Below are 15,782 nucleotides of genomic sequence, written 5' to 3'. Positions count from 1 at the left end.
TGTGTCCTGTTCTTTTTTTGTAATCCACGTACTTGGCAAAAAAACAAACCGCATACCCGATCCACGCACTGAAAGGGGTCCCATGTTTACACATGGGACCCCTTTCCCCGAATGCTGAGACCCCCTGTGACTCCTGTCACAGAGGGTCCCTTCAGCCAATCAGGGAGCGCCATGTCGTGGCACTCTCCTGATTGGCTATGCGCGTCTGAGCTGTCAGACAGCGCATCGCACAGCCTCTCCATTATCTTCAATGGTGGGAACTTTGCGGTCAGCTGTGAGGTTACCCGCGGTAAAAGAGCCCGAGGCTGGTTATGCTTAGGAGGGGGGACCCCACGCATTTTTTTTCTTGATTTTAACCCATTCCCACCCCTTCCCACTGAAAACCATGCTCTCTCTATTTTAGTCAGTTAAAAAAAAATATTATGTTAAAAAATATATAAATAATAGTTGTGTCTCCTAATAGACAAACCAAGTACCTAATCCCTTCTAATATAAATAGATATGCTATTAGCAATAAAAAAAACACAAAAAAACATGTTTTTAAAATTTTTGATTAGATTCCGCCAGCAAAGTGAGGCGGAATGAAATTGACGAAATTACTGTTGAAAAGCACTGTTGTCGAATCGACATTCTTCAATTAAATATACTTTTGTCGAAAAGCCGCATTTTTACCATTGCAGACATGTTGAATTTGTCAACTGTCGAATTTCAAAAAGTCGAATCCGAAAAGTCAGTTTTTTTGTCGAAAAGTACTGTATTGCATTGTCTAATCTTTTTTTTTGTGTCGAAAATGCCCCGTTTTTCGACATTTGCGGCAATTCGACCGCAATTGCATATACCCATAGGTTTCTTATACAATGTTTTACATCAGCTAATAGCAAACACATTGTGGGGGAGGGGTGTATCAAGCCTTCTAAAGAGTGGAGAACTGGAGAAGCTGCCAATAGCAACCAATCAGATTCAAGGTAGCATCTATCAAGTACACTCTATACCAGTGGTTCCCAAACTGGCTGCCATGGCACCCTGGGGTTTCTCAGGGCACTTGCATAGATGCCCTGGGTTGGTGGTCCAGGACCAATTCAGATTATTTATGGTCAATGTAATAGGCAAAACCAGTGCTGGTGGCTGCCAATCATAACATATAGGACAAACAGAAGCAAATCCTGTCCCTCACCACATAACTGACCCTAAAGCTGGCCATACACTAAATTACGGATTTAACCAATTTGTATGAATAACAGTTTTTGTCAGTTTTCCAGTGTTTGGGAGCAAATAGTCTATAAAACGATAGGTAGAAGCCAGTGGTGTAACTACCGTGGGTGCAGCGATGCAGCAGCTATGGGGACTGGGCTGCCTCCAGGGCCCGTTGCTTCCCCTGCACCCAGTCACAAACAGATTGGGCTGCATGTTTACAGCATCCACAACACATCTTCTAACCCGCCACGCCCTGCCACTACACCCATGCTTTGCTGTTGTACTCTGCGGTCATGACTCATGTGACGGTGATGAAGCAGTGACAGCGATCCCGGAAGAAGCAGTGCCAGGACTCGGAAACCATCAACATGCAGTGCACCAGCAAAACCACAGAACAAATGGATGGTGGAAATATGACCAACAGGTAAGACTCCGTAATGAAGGGGATGTCAGGTGGCAGATTCCTGTGGGGCCCAAGTTGGTAACATCCCCTCCCCAAATATCCGATGGGATGATTGAGTCAGAGGACACCTGCACCAAAGCATACAGCTGACTGTGAATCCTAGAGGTGGCTAGCCAGTCCGGAGTCTCCTGGGTTAACCTCACTAGCCACACTCAGGGTCAGATGTACTAAGCCTCGGAGAGTGATAAAGTACCAACCAATCAGCTCTTAACTGTAATTTTTCAAATATAGCCTGTAACATAGCAGTTGGGAGCTGATTAGCTGATACTTTATCTCTTTCCACTTTATCACTCTCCAATACTTAGTACATATCCCTCCCCCAGTCACCATGTGAAATAAAACCGACTGCTAGCAGATGACATCCTGCACGAGTAGAGCCAAGACTAACAATCTAGTCTGTTTGACATGAAGGGACTAATTCAGACAGGCTATTTTTTGCACTGATGCGACCAGGTAATCGCCGCCTACAGGGGGAGGGGGTAAGGGCTTTGCAGGGGTGCGATGGGCTGTGCAGTGAGCTGCACAAACAAAAGTTTGTGCAGTTTCTGCACAGCCCAGAACTTACTCAGCGATGCCGAAGATGCAGCGATGATCGGGGCCGGCGGTGACGTCAGGATCCCTCCTCTGCAACGGCTGGGCACGCCTGCGTTTTTCACGACACTCCCAGAAAACGGTGAGTTGCTGCCCAGGAATGCCTCCTGCCTGTCAATCTTCTTGCGATCGCCCCTGCGATCGCTTTCGTCGTCGAAGCCGTCGCTCTCCGGCGACCCCCATCGCCAGGCAGTGACACGCCTGCACATTGTGGGTCACACGCATGCGCAGTTCAGACCCGTTCACATGGCTGCGAGAAAATGCAGCGTGCAAACGGGTCTGAATGAGGCCCTAAGATCTGAAACATGCCTAAATAATAATGGTTCGCTTTTAGAGTGCATGGTGCACAGTCTATTGGTGCTCAGAGAACCTAACATTTAAGAACACTGGACAGTTTTACATTATAACACGTGTCCTTAACATTAATAAAAACGTATACAGTGCATATATAATGTAATTTGTTATGGTGAGAGAGGAATTTAAATGGACTTCATTTTTATTTTTAATAAGCATGCTTCTCTTACCACAATAGCTTACAGTGCTGTTAACATGGTAATAAGGGACAAAGAAGAAGACTCTTTTTGGGGGGCACTCTTTATTTATAATTTTATTACAAATATTACATGTTATTGGTATGCATTAAAAGAGAGTTTTTTGTGTCACGGCTTGAGTTCACAGACAATACAAACATTTAACAATAATTAGGCAGAGAAAAGGACTCACATTCAGTCATTTCAAATAGCCGAAGGCTGTGTTCAAGAATTAATAAGTCCAAAGATTGGTGAACATATAACAGTACAGATAAATGTGCTGTGTTTAGGAAAGCACATAAAATAAAAAACACATATAGATATACATTCATAGAAAAAAATATACAAATGTCAGCCAATGTCACTGGTGATTTCCAATTTTTGGGCAATAAATTTGTCCTGTTGATCACTATTGCATATGGCTATATTGTTTAACATAACATCAAAGTAATGCTAGTAATTGTCTGCAAAAATCTAAACTTAGGACAATGGTTAATCAATATAAGTACGTGTAGGCAAAGTAAGAGACAATCTCTAGGTATCACAAATAATATCTGTGTGTGCCTATACACTGTTAATTAAATAATGCAATTGTCCAGGCATTGTGACACGTACGGAAAATTTTAATAATAACTGGTGGTGTGTCTTAAGATTGATATCAATATGTATAGGGGAGGCAGAGACTCACGTGGACCACCCCCACTTCTGCTGTCCTCCCGTATGTCCTGAAGGACAATGAACGAGAGGATGAGAGTGTGGGAGGGTGGGCCAGAGGTGAGAGAGTATAGAAGATGGGAAGGATCTGCTGCTGTGCGGCAGCCAGCACTGATACCCCTGTTGGTATTTAACCAGCTCAGGGGAGTCAAATGGGTACCACGCAGTGAGAGTCCCTCCGAGTTGGGTGGTAAATGTGAGAGTCAGATATATGTACTGTCAATGAAGATTACCGCTAGTAACAAAAGAGTTCTAACAGTATTATAAAAATGAGGGAAGGGGGGTTTGTTAACAGTAGGCTCCGATATCTCACAGGTGTGTTACCAAGACACACCCTGACATGGCCATCATCTACATATATGAAAAGACAACACACATTTAAGGTTTAGAAAAATGTATGATACTCATGCAGTTGCCGATGTTCCTGGAGTCAGGTCCTGTGCCTAAGGTCCTAGACCTCCCAACAGGAGATGCGCATTTCGCCTAATGAGGCTTGTTCACACAGCTTACTACTCGCAATTGCTGCATATCGGTAATACCATCTCAAGATGTTGCAGCCTACTGGGCATTTTGCTGCATGAAAAATTGCATACTTCCACTGTCCTCAAGTATCAGTAAATTGGTTAAAGACCGGAGAAATCTTTGGTTTCTGTGGATTTAACCCTTTGATTAATGACACAAAGCTGTGAAGAGCCTGTTTCTACTGCTTTTTAAACAGACCCCCAAATGTTTAAAGTCTTTCTTTTGAGGGTTTTTTTAAGCTTTTTCATGAAACACTACATCTTTTTACTTTATAAGCTTTTGACTTTCAGTGTCCCACAATCTGTATCCTTTACTGTCTTGACAATTTCCAAGCATAATCCATAAGATGGAAATGTCATCCAACTTGCGCCTTCTTTAGGGCTATGGGCATATGCTTACTCCCAAAGACATGAAGATGATTGATTGGTACTTGCCTTTGTTTTTACCAGACCGCATGTCCAATAGTTTTAACTGCCACTGTATGTACAGCTAGAACTGCTTTAGGCCAGAATCTTTCATCCAGACCTTCACCACTTAGCATAGTCTGTGCACTCTCAATGATTGTTCTGTTTGCCCGTTCACTCATGCCATTCTGCTCAGGTGTGTAGGTAATCTTTTGTTGGTGTTGAATGCCATAACGCTTTAAGAAGGTACCAAGATCTCTGCTCTCATATTCTCTACCCTTGTCTCTCAGACCTTAGCACTTTTATTTTTAGGTCTGTTTGAGTTTCCACCAAACACTTGTATTCTGCGATTTTACTGGTTACTTCACCCTTGGCCTTCACAAGGTATACATGCATCATCCTTATAGTTTTCACTCATTGACTCCACTTCCATTGGTCCACCACATTCGTGTGCATTAGGCTCAGTGGTGCCTTTGCTCTGAACACTGACTTTGGAAAAGGGCAACGTGTTTTCTTATCTGCAACTTTCACATTCTGTTCTTTCTGGGTTGTTCACTGACATCGCTAGGACCATACCATCTAGAAATTTCTGTACATTGTCAAACCTAGGTTACCCAGTCTCTTATGCCATAATTCCAAAGACTGGTTTGAATCTGAAGCCGCAATTGCACAACACTCCTCAGTATCTAGGACGTATATTTGTTGGCACTTGGTTGCTGTTGCAGTTACAGCCCCTCTTGTATTTCTCTTGTATTGTACACACACACTGTCCCTCTGCAAATTGGACCTTGTATCGCTTCTTCTCCAGTACGCTGTTGGTGATTAGATTGGTACCTACATTTGGCACAAATAGTACATCTTCTTTGTATGTGACAACTGTTTCAGTCTTGATCCGTTTTGTGGCATTTAGGACTTTGGGGGTAATTCCAAGTTGATCGCAGCAAGAATTTTGTTAGCAGTTGGGCAAAACCATGTGCACTGCAGGAGAGGCAGATATAACATGTGCAGAAAGAGTTAGATTTGGGTGGGTTATTTTGTTTCTGTGCAGGGTAAATACTGGCTGCTTTATTTTTACACTGCAAATTAGATTGCAGATTGAACACACCACACCCAAATCTAACTCTCTCTGCACATGTTAAATCTGCCTCCCCTGCAGTGCACATGGTTTTGCCCAACTGCTAACAAAATTCCTGCTGCGATCAACTTGGAATTACCCCCTTTATCTCCTATTCATCTGACACTTATAAAATCACATGACTTTAGTAGCTTGTACTGACTTTCATTACAGCTGAAGTGCCTCATGGCTTGTGAGTCCATGTACTGGCAATCTATGACTCCTTCTATTTATAGCGGTTGCATGATGAAGTGCCACTTGGTTCACTGATCTACATTCTATGGCCTTATGGCTTATGACACTTGAACAACTTGTACTTGGTCTTTTTGGATTTTATGCCTTTGATAGCAGAATAGATTTTTCAGCATTGGTCTCAACAGGAATGTGCTCTTGAAATTGCAGTAGCTACTTTAAAGCTTACAACTCCAAGGTAACCACTAGAAAAATCATACTCACCATTGCAACCTCCTCCTTGTCTACTTGGATGACTACTGATGTGAATTGCTGAGAGATAGATAGCATCCTATCTATATATTCAGCCATGTTCTTGCTTGCACCTAACTTAGTGCCATACATTGGGCCTGATTCAGATGTTTTTGGAGCTGCGCCCATTGTCTCAAAGTACCAATTTTGGGTACTTTTGAGCATGCACAGAAGGGGGTGGGAAGAGGTCAGGGATCTCTGTCATAGGACAGAGATTTCCTGGCCTCTGCGATGGAAAGCTTGTGCGGCACCATCCTTTGCCTGTATCCTAGGATGTAGGTCAGATCAGTATTGCAGCAGTTGCCGTCTGCTTGTAATAGACATTTCCTTCTGCATCACCATACAAGTAAGCAGCAGTGATAGCAACTCCAACCACATCTGAATCAGGCCCACGATGCCCCTCAGTTTGAGTCTTCTCATTAAGCCTTTGTCTTCATAAGACGTCTGCAAAGCCACACACATTTCATGTACTGTCACCTTCCTGTGAATAATGTAATACATGTGCTGCTCTACAGCTAGGCCCATGATTCCCATGGCTCTATCCACATCATCAGGATTGGGGTTATCACCAGGTTCACTAGTGATTTTCCATAACTTTTCCCTCTTTAACTGTATCTGCTTGGCGAATTTCCATGTAATGTAGTCCATTAACTTGGCAAAGCCCATACTAGCATTTAAACAGTACATTTTAACCCTCAGTATGAATAAATGGCATTTTTAAACACAATCAGATCCTTTTATTCCATGTTGCTGCAGCTGTTTTCTTGGTATCATTGTTCTTCACAAGCTGGTGGTCTGCCACTACCTATTGGCAGGTTTAATTTAGCAGTAATACATGCAGGAACATATATACAACATATCCAGCCAGGAGCGGGTTCATGCAGTTGATGTGCAGTATCTGAGCACACCCCTGCACATACACTCAGTGGTGGCAGTGGAATGCATGGACCATATAGTGGTGATGACAACACCATTTGTATATACAGGCAACATTTTGTCTGTTGGCACATTCTCCCTCAGGTGACACTCAGGGGCACGTCCTAGTCCTGGATGGACTAGAATGGAGTGGAAGACGCACAGTAAAGCTTTACTGGAGCGGAAGACGCACAGTAAAGCTCAGAGCACTTTCCTCAACAGTAAATGCTAAAGTTGCAATATAAAGTTAGTACACATTACAGTACTTTAATGATATATCATATACATACTGTAAGACCGCCTGGTCAGCGTTAATAAATACTAGTCACATTTTATTTAGGAGCTTCCGCTGTCTTCTCTTTTAAAAAAAAAATCAAATGGGAATATGTTTTCTGCAGTGGTCCAAATGCAAATATTAAATAACAATAATAGATTGCACAAGCCCCACTAATAATAATAATCATCATCATACTAGTATAAATGAGATTGATCAAAATGCACTCAGTTAATCAGAAGCAGCTGCCAATTGTCATTATCATCGGTGTGTATTTTGTGCCAGGAATGAAGCACCTGCAGGTTATAAGCATCCTGATTGATGCATTTCTCTTTTTTTGTTGTGGGCTGTAAACAAAAAAGTGCATTTAGCACAGCAAAAAAAAATACTGTACACTTACGCACAACTCCACATCAGCCCATAAGATTCCAAAGAATGAAAGTATAACTTCTTTATTCTGTATCTATCATGTACTGTACACATTTTATTTAGGTGCATTTTATTTAGGGTGGGAATAATCCACCTATCCTCTTCACATGAGAGGTTTAGTGTTCGGCAATGAAAAATTATGCATCCTGTTGTCTGGTTTTCACCAGACAATGCAGTTAACATGTAGACTTTACCTATGTGATAACATTGATGATGAGGATTAATCAGGTTTTTTATAATGAAACTTACTAATCAACAAAATGTCTAGTTCCAAAATAAGCAAAAAGTATTACAGTATTACTTTTCTTTGAGTTAGGGCCGAATTCACCATGGATCGTTATTCTGAGAAATTGCAGTTGTCTGCTAGTAGAAAGACAGAAAGAAAAAATTTGCGAATGCATCGCTATCCATACGCAGATGCATACGCAATTTCCAGAACTTTGAAGATTTTTTGCCATCTGAGCAAATGTGAGTAAGTCTAAAGGTGGGTACACACTGATAGATATATCTGCTGATCAATTGATCGGCAGATATATCTATGGACGTATCGGGCAGTGTGCTGTGCATGCACATTGCCCGATTCGTCGGGGACTGACGCCATGAACTGGGCCGGCTGGTTGCCCTTACACACACAGCGATGCGCCAATATATCGGTAGATATATTGGCCGTCGGCTGTGCTGCGGGGCCGACCCGATATGTCTGAACGACGGAGTTCACAGATGTATCGGCCGTACACACTGGCCGACGGACCCGCGATATATCGGCCGTTCAATAGAACGACCGATATATTGGCCAGTGTGTACTCACCTTAAGGCTGCCACTAATCTGCGACTGAGACGGCCTGGAAGTGGTCTGCACTGACGTCAGAGACCCTCCCCAAAAACATCTGGGAACGCCTGCATTTTTTCTGACACACCCAGAAAATGGCAGATTTCCACTCAGAAACACCGGCTTACTGTCAGTCAAACAGCGGCTACATTGCGATTATGATCTGTACTCATGTTCTGTCACTATTACTCATTGCGCATGCACAATGCGAATGCTATCTCGATTTCTCTGAATAGGAATTCATGCTGAATTAGGCCCTTATTGTGCAATTTCCTAATATATATAAAGCATGGTAGGTAATTAAATAGTCAACAGTTAAGCTGTCAACAGTCAAAGTGTCAACAGCATATTGTTGAGTGCAGAATGCTAACACAGGTGTGATATCCCATAACAACAAGGACATTTTTGACAACAGTGTAGTTGCCTGTGCCATTTTAAATAAAGTTTCTTTAAAAGAAAATTGAGCAGCAGTTTGAGAAGAGTCAGTTGGAGCCATGGTGAGGAAAGAGCTGGCGACGCCATTACGCAGAGATGAGCAGCTGAGAGAGGGGAGACAAATAAGCTGAAAATTGCATGAGAGAGTAAGCAGAAGTGCAAAATACAGCAGTGGAAGTGCAGCAATTAACAAGTAAGAACGCCATGACACTCTCAGCCAAGAGAGTGCACAGCAAGTGTCAGAGACAGGAGAGTATAAAGCCTTTATACCAATATACTGGCCTACATCTGAGGGGAAACTGCCTCAGCAACATCTATTGACTGGGTGAGATAAATCCATATTTATACTGAAACCTACTCCACTGCAAAGGACATTATCCTATATCCTATGCAGCGATTTACATGGGAAGCAGCTCCAGTTTGTTTTAAACAATCATCTTTACTACACAGAGCTACAATATTTTGTTCACAGCTAAAGGAGACCATAGCTGCATATCACTATGTAACAACATAACCGAGCCCCAACGTGCACATAGAGACTCCCTGCAGTGACACCAATGTTATCTGGGACTTAAATATTGTCTGCATAGGTTTATTTCTATTACTAAGCAACATAGTATTAATCTCAGATTTAGTTATATTGCAATTTGTGTAATGACTTAAAGTGTATATGGTGTCTGTGTTTAAGTTGCTTGAATCAAATCTTTCCCTTCCCTACTGTAATCAGTTCCTTTTCTGAGTTATGTGGTAAACCATTTATTCTTTCATATAAAGCCCTGACTGCCTTTCTTTGTGTCTGGGGAAACCTTGCCTCTCTGCCAGGAATAGAGAAGAGCTGCTGCTGAAGGAGGAATAGTCCATCAAGGTATCCCTGACCTGTTCCACATAGTTTACACACAGGTGTAATGTTATTTAAAGAATTTTATCTCCATTGGTATTAGAATTGCAAATAACATTACTCCCTTGTCTGCATTCTATGCTCAACATTATGCTGCAGACATTTTGGGATACTGTATATTTACTAAAGGTAAATTTTATGTTTTTCCATTGATTTTTGGTCGATTTTGCATATTGGAGATTTACTTAAGGTAAAAATCGAGCAAAAATCGATCAAGAGCAAACACCAGAAAACATTGATTTAAAGGACCCTTTAACGCAAATAGATTTACTAACAGTCGGTTTGTAAATCAGTTGAAAATCAATTGTAAATCAATTGAAAATTCACCCAAAAAATAAACAATAGGCCAGGCCTGGCCAACCTGTGGCTCTCCAGATGTTGTGAAACTACACATCCCAGCATGCCCTGCCACACGTTTAGCATTCCCTAATAGCAAAACTGTGGCAAGGCATGATGGGACTTGTAGTTTTACAACAGCTGGAGAGCCACAGGCTGGCCAGGCCTGCAATAGGCGTTTTTCATTTCTAAAACACATAGGTTGCTTCATTATGATGCCTATGAAAGTAGGTCAAAGCTTTTGCAATTCAGCGATTATCGGTAAATTGCACATACATATGCTTCACACTGCGCATACGCCAAAGTCTAATAGCAATGCCGCTCACAGTGCTTACCTTCACGGAGAGTGACTGACATTCAGGCACCAATTTTGAGCATTGAATGCAAGCCTGTTGCGGCCATGTTTGGGTGTCTGTTCAGGCTCCGTTGCTGCTTGGCTGTTTATTTACTGTACTCGAGCTGACAATTATTGAAGGATCTGCCTGTGCGCTAGGAATGTGTACACAGTTACTGCGCCTTTGCGATGGCTCCGGTGGACATCTTTGTATTTTTCAAGGCTGCTGAGTTTTTGGCATAATTTTGCACATTCTCAGCTTGCACAATTGCAGCTGTAATCAACATAGTATCCATTAATGAATCAAACAGCTCAGGGGGTACTGAACTTGGACCCCACCATCGGAGATGTTCGCAAACCATCGCTGACACCCCTACATCGGAGATGTTCGCAAACCATCGCTTGCACCCCACCATCGGAGATGTTTGCAAACCATCGCAGGCATCCCACCATTGTAGATGTTCGCAAACCATCGCAGGCACCTTACCATTAGAGATGTTCGCAAACCAAAATTTAGTCTTTTTGCAGTGGATTTTGACTGTAACTGACTGATGTTGACAGCAATAAATGGGACCAGTTCTAGACCAAGTGGAGCCATGGGTGAGACTTTCCTTTTGCGTCCCCCCATACACACACACTTACGGCCCCCATAAGTCTCTCACACACGCTGCCACCAGAAACCCCCCCCCCTTGCCCCCCCCCCCCTTCCTCATGTTGAGTGCACTACTTATTCAATTATCGCATGCAGGAACAGAGTTCGCCAGCAAACTCTCTCAGCAATATTGGGGTATTTTTCATAAAAATACCCCGATTATGTGTTGCGCATGCCCCAACATCGCCGCTACTGGACCCCCCCCCCCACACACACACACACACAACAACACGACTAGCCCACCCCCGGGTGCATCAGATGCGACCACACTAGCAAGTGTTTTATCTGACCTGGTCGCACAGGTAAACAGTGTTAGCAGCAGCAGGGAAGGGAAACTTCCATCTGCTGCTACTCTCAGAGGGACCGGGAGGTCCCTCTACCTCCCTGCCCCCTTTCCTCAGTGTTGCCGTGCTGCCGATCATTGCTGATCGGTCAGCATGGCAGGACCCCCCACCCAGCGGCTGTAGACAATGGCAGCCCCTGGGAAAGTGTAAAACAACTCCCCCAAGCCACCCCCACACCCACTCTGTGTACCTGGCAGCTGTCTTTGGGGTAAAAAGTAATGTCACGAAGGTCGCGATGTTACAGCTGCTCCGATGTTACCGATCTCCACAGATGGTGTTCCGATGTTTGACAACAATTATTTAAAAAAGACAAATTCTTTTTTTTTTTTTAACTAAAATCATTTTGGATAAGGTTCCTCACCTAATTCACTCATTAAAAAAAAGACAATTTCTGAGCGGTATTGGGAGGGGGATTGGGGGCACGGGGTGGAGAGGTTTAAGGGTTTGGAGCAGTTTGCATCAAAACCGCTCCAAAAGCCATTTAATTCATTCAGGTGATACTAAAATTATTTTAGTTAAAAAAAAAAAAAAGGTTACTAAATCTGCCCCTAAATGCTTTAAAACATTTTTCATAGTAAGGGAGACCGCTGAGGGTTAATTTATTAATTCAGTTCCAGTCATAGAGTATAACAGGTCATGTGCTATGTATTTCCTTAGGACTCATTCAATCAAGTATATTCAGAGGATTTGCTTGTGTCATCTTCCAGACAGGACATAATATAAGCAAACTGTGCTGAAAGTCAGTCTGGCATTGAGATCACTGACACTTCTGTCGCTCAGACTAGCATATGAGTAGCGCACAGTTGAGACCCAAAGACAATCGTGCATGTAGGATTTTCTGGCATTTTGCTGGGACACCCACAGCTTTTCTGTCTGAACGGTAGAGGCATGACTTGAGCAAATGCTAAATATTCATTTGTCTGTTTGATCCCTTAATATACCATTATTTACCAGCAGTAACTAGACACGAAGAGGTGTATCTGCCCACTTTCTTCATTCATGTACAGTCAGTGTACTCTTAAACGTTTTGGTGCCCTGGGCTAGAAAGAGCGTTGGCACACACCCCTCATCCCCCATTTTCCAAATAGTGTTATGAGGCACGCACTTCATATTGTGTCTATGATCAGAACGAGAAACCCTTCAAATCATCAAAAATGTGTATGCACTATTGTGTGCTTCCGCAGGCCGTCTGTCGCATCTTCAGATCGGTCGTACATGCAGGTCAATCTGTAGATGTGGCTGACTACCCCATGAATTTGGATGCGGCGAGGGAACGATATATCGTGCAGTCGTTTACCAGATCATGCAGTGTGTACTGCACTATATATTGTATCGTTGCATCTGCTGTTGGCTGGGCACACAGGTCGTCTAATATGTACCCAGCTTTACAAAGATTTAGCAGCTGGTGATGTATTAATTGATTAGTAACAGACAGTGCAATGCAGACCTGTAGAAGTGGAAGGAACTGCAGAAAGGCAAATAAAATAGCAACTCCTTATAACTATAATTAAAAAAAAGTAAGTGATTGTTGCAAAGTGTTATCATTTTATTTCTTAATAAAATGTAAATAAAATGTAATAAACTACAGCAACAAAAAAAAAAATGTTATAAGAAATGTGCACACCACTGTAATATCTCTAAGAGATACATGGCTAAGGGAAACACAGGCATTCAAGCAGGCTAAGGTGCAAATGCTCAACCAGTGGTGGATTCTGGGGGTCATTCCAAGTTGATCGCTCGCTAGCAGTTTTTAGCAGCCGTGCAAACGCTATGCCGCCTCCCACTGGGAGTGTATTTTAGCTTAGCAAAAGTGCGAACTAAAGGATCGCAGAGCGGCTTCAAAAAAAAATTGTGCAGTTTTAGAGTAGCTTCAGACCTACTCAGTGCTTGTGATCACTTCAGAATGTTCAGTTCCTGGATTGACGTCACAAACACGCCCTGTGTTCGGCCAGCCACGCCTGCGTTTTCCTGGCACGTCTGCGTTTTTTCACACACTCCCTGAAAACGGTCAGTTGACACCCAGTAACGCCCACTTCCTGTCACTCTGCGGTCAGCAGTGCGACTGAAAAGCTTCGCTAGACCTTGTGTTAAACTAGATCGTCCATTGTGAAAGTACGTTGCGCGTGCGCATTGCGCCGCATACGCATGCGCAGAAGTGCCTTTTTTTGCATAATCGCTGCACAGCAAATATTTTCAGCTAGCGATCAACTCGGAATGACCCCCTCTACCTAAGGACTACATCAATCAACATCAATCACTACTCCCCAGTATGCCTCCAGTCTTCTTGTCCATGGACTGTCAGCTGGCAGGCTTCATATTGGGAGTGGTTTCTGCTAGTTACACACACCCTAACCTCCCCCTTTAGTGCCAAACCATAACCTTTCCCAGGTGGTGCGTAAACCTAAACCATCCAATCTGACATCCCCGCAGAAAGTGCTTCCAATGGGAAGACACTTCTGCGTTTAGTCTGCCAATGCTACCTGGATTTTGATGCTTCAGACGGTGAAGTCCCTAGAATCCGGCTTTTGTGCTCATGCACTGTTTCCCAATCCTCTTGTTAGATTGTTCGGACATGCGCAGTGGATGCACCCAACTACCGCCTGGCATTAAAAGCACCTGGGCAGCCCTCCTCTCTTCATAAGGTCGGAGCCGCTACTGTTCTAAACATTACATATTAACTGAAAATGTCAAGACAAAATATCAGTGATGCTTTACGATTCCTCTATTTGGGAGATACCATAGAAAATCAGCACACCACATAAGTACATATGGGGATTCTACACACACATTCTATACTGTAGTAACATCTCAGTTCACAAACCCATAGAATATTTGTTTTGTTTGTTTTATGTTGCCTTTTTAAAGGCTGCATTTATTTGTAGTATTTTTATATTATGCCTGCACTTTTATTTTATTATTGCAGTTTTTATAGTGTGACAGACTCTTCAAGGGCGTAGCTACCATAGGTGCAGGGAGTGCAGCTGCTATGGGGCCCAGAGTTGAGAGGGGCCCTTACAAACTTTTGCCTTGAGACCTAAAATATGTCTAGTTATGCCCCTGAAATTACTTATTGTAATGTGGTATAAAATGAATTGGAGGGCATTATAATTTGAACTTGGAATCTGCAATGTGGCACAATATGATGTGGAGGCACTGTAGTGTGACATATGGGTCTATTCATGAAGCAGTGAAAAGTGTGGAGAAGTGAGCAAGTGGAGAAGTTGCCCATTGTAACCAGGGGTGTCGGAATGGGGGGGGTGGGGGCAAGGGGCCAGTTCGCTCCCCCCAAAACAGGAGAGAGGCGCCATCCATCGCCCCGGACCCGCACGCCAGCGCAGCCGCCACCAGCATCTTCAGCGCTGCCCGCGCTGTATTAGCAGCGGTGCGTCCAGCACTGCTACTATTACTTTGCACAACAGGCAGCACTGAATCTGCCTTCCCCGTGTGTGTCTGCCCAGCGCCGGCCCGGCGCATATGCGGGCTATGTAGCCGCGTAGAGCGCCGGTCAGTGGAGGGCACTGCTGCTGTCATGTTCACACACTGACTGTACAGCGCGTGCCCGCCCTCCACATCACAGCGAGCGGCTCCATGGTGATGGTCCTCCTCCACCCAGCCCTCCAGGCCGCCCGCCTGACCTGCGGATCACAGCGACTCCATGTGGCTCCATGGTGACGGTCCTCCTCTGCACGGCCCTCCACACCTGTGGCTTGCACAATATGAAGGTTAGAGGGGTCAGGTGGAAGGGAACAGGGAGATGACTTCTTGTGGGACACAAATGCAATGAGCTGGGGGCAGGGAGCTGGTACCATGTCAGAGAGAGTCTCTCTCTCTCTCTCTCTCTCTCTCTCCTTTCTCTCTCCCTCCCTCTTTCCTTCTCTCTCCCTCCCTCTCTCTCTCTCCATTTTCTCTCTCTATACCTTCTCTCTCCTCTCTCTCTCTCTCTCTCTCTCTCTCTCCTTTCTCTCTCTCTCCCTTCCTCTCTCCCTTTTCTCTTTATATACCTTCTCTCTCCTCTCTCTCTCTCTCCTTTCTCTCCCTTCCTCTATCTCCCTCCCTCTCCTATTTCTCCTTTCGCTCCCCCCCCTCTCTCTCTCTCTTTCTCTCTCTCTCCTTTTTCTCTGTCTCCCCCCTCTCCCTCCCTCCCTCTCCCCCTCCCTATCTCTTTCTCTCTCTCCTATTTCTCCTTTCTCTCTCTCTCTCCCTCCCTCCATCCTTTCCCTCTCCCTCCTTTCTCCCTCCCTCCTTTCTCTCTCTCTCTCTCTCTCTCTCCCTCCCTCTTTTCTCTCTCTCCCTCCTTTCTCTCTCTCCTTTCTCTTTCTTT

General features: G+C 43.9%; 1 long non-coding RNA gene across 1 annotated transcript in view; it reads left to right on the top strand.

Moving 5' to 3' along the window:
- The first annotated feature begins 8,828 nt into the window (after positions 1-8,828).
- LOC134935196 (uncharacterized) overlaps positions 8,829-15,782 on the top strand; it is a 44,914-nt gene continuing 37,960 nt past the window's right edge. The window contains exons 1-2 of the long non-coding RNA XR_010179976.1: positions 8,829-9,090; positions 9,672-9,762. This is a non-coding gene — a long non-coding RNA (uncharacterized LOC134935196). The remainder of the gene's footprint in view (positions 9,091-9,671; positions 9,763-15,782) is intronic.

This window comes from Pseudophryne corroboree, chromosome 6 (genome assembly GCF_028390025.1).
Source record: "Pseudophryne corroboree isolate aPseCor3 chromosome 6, aPseCor3.hap2, whole genome shotgun sequence".
Classification (NCBI taxonomy): Eukaryota; Metazoa; Chordata; class Amphibia; order Anura; family Myobatrachidae; genus Pseudophryne; species Pseudophryne corroboree.
The sequence above is the reverse complement of the archived record's forward strand: the minus strand, read 5'-3'. Positions and strand labels throughout refer to the sequence as shown.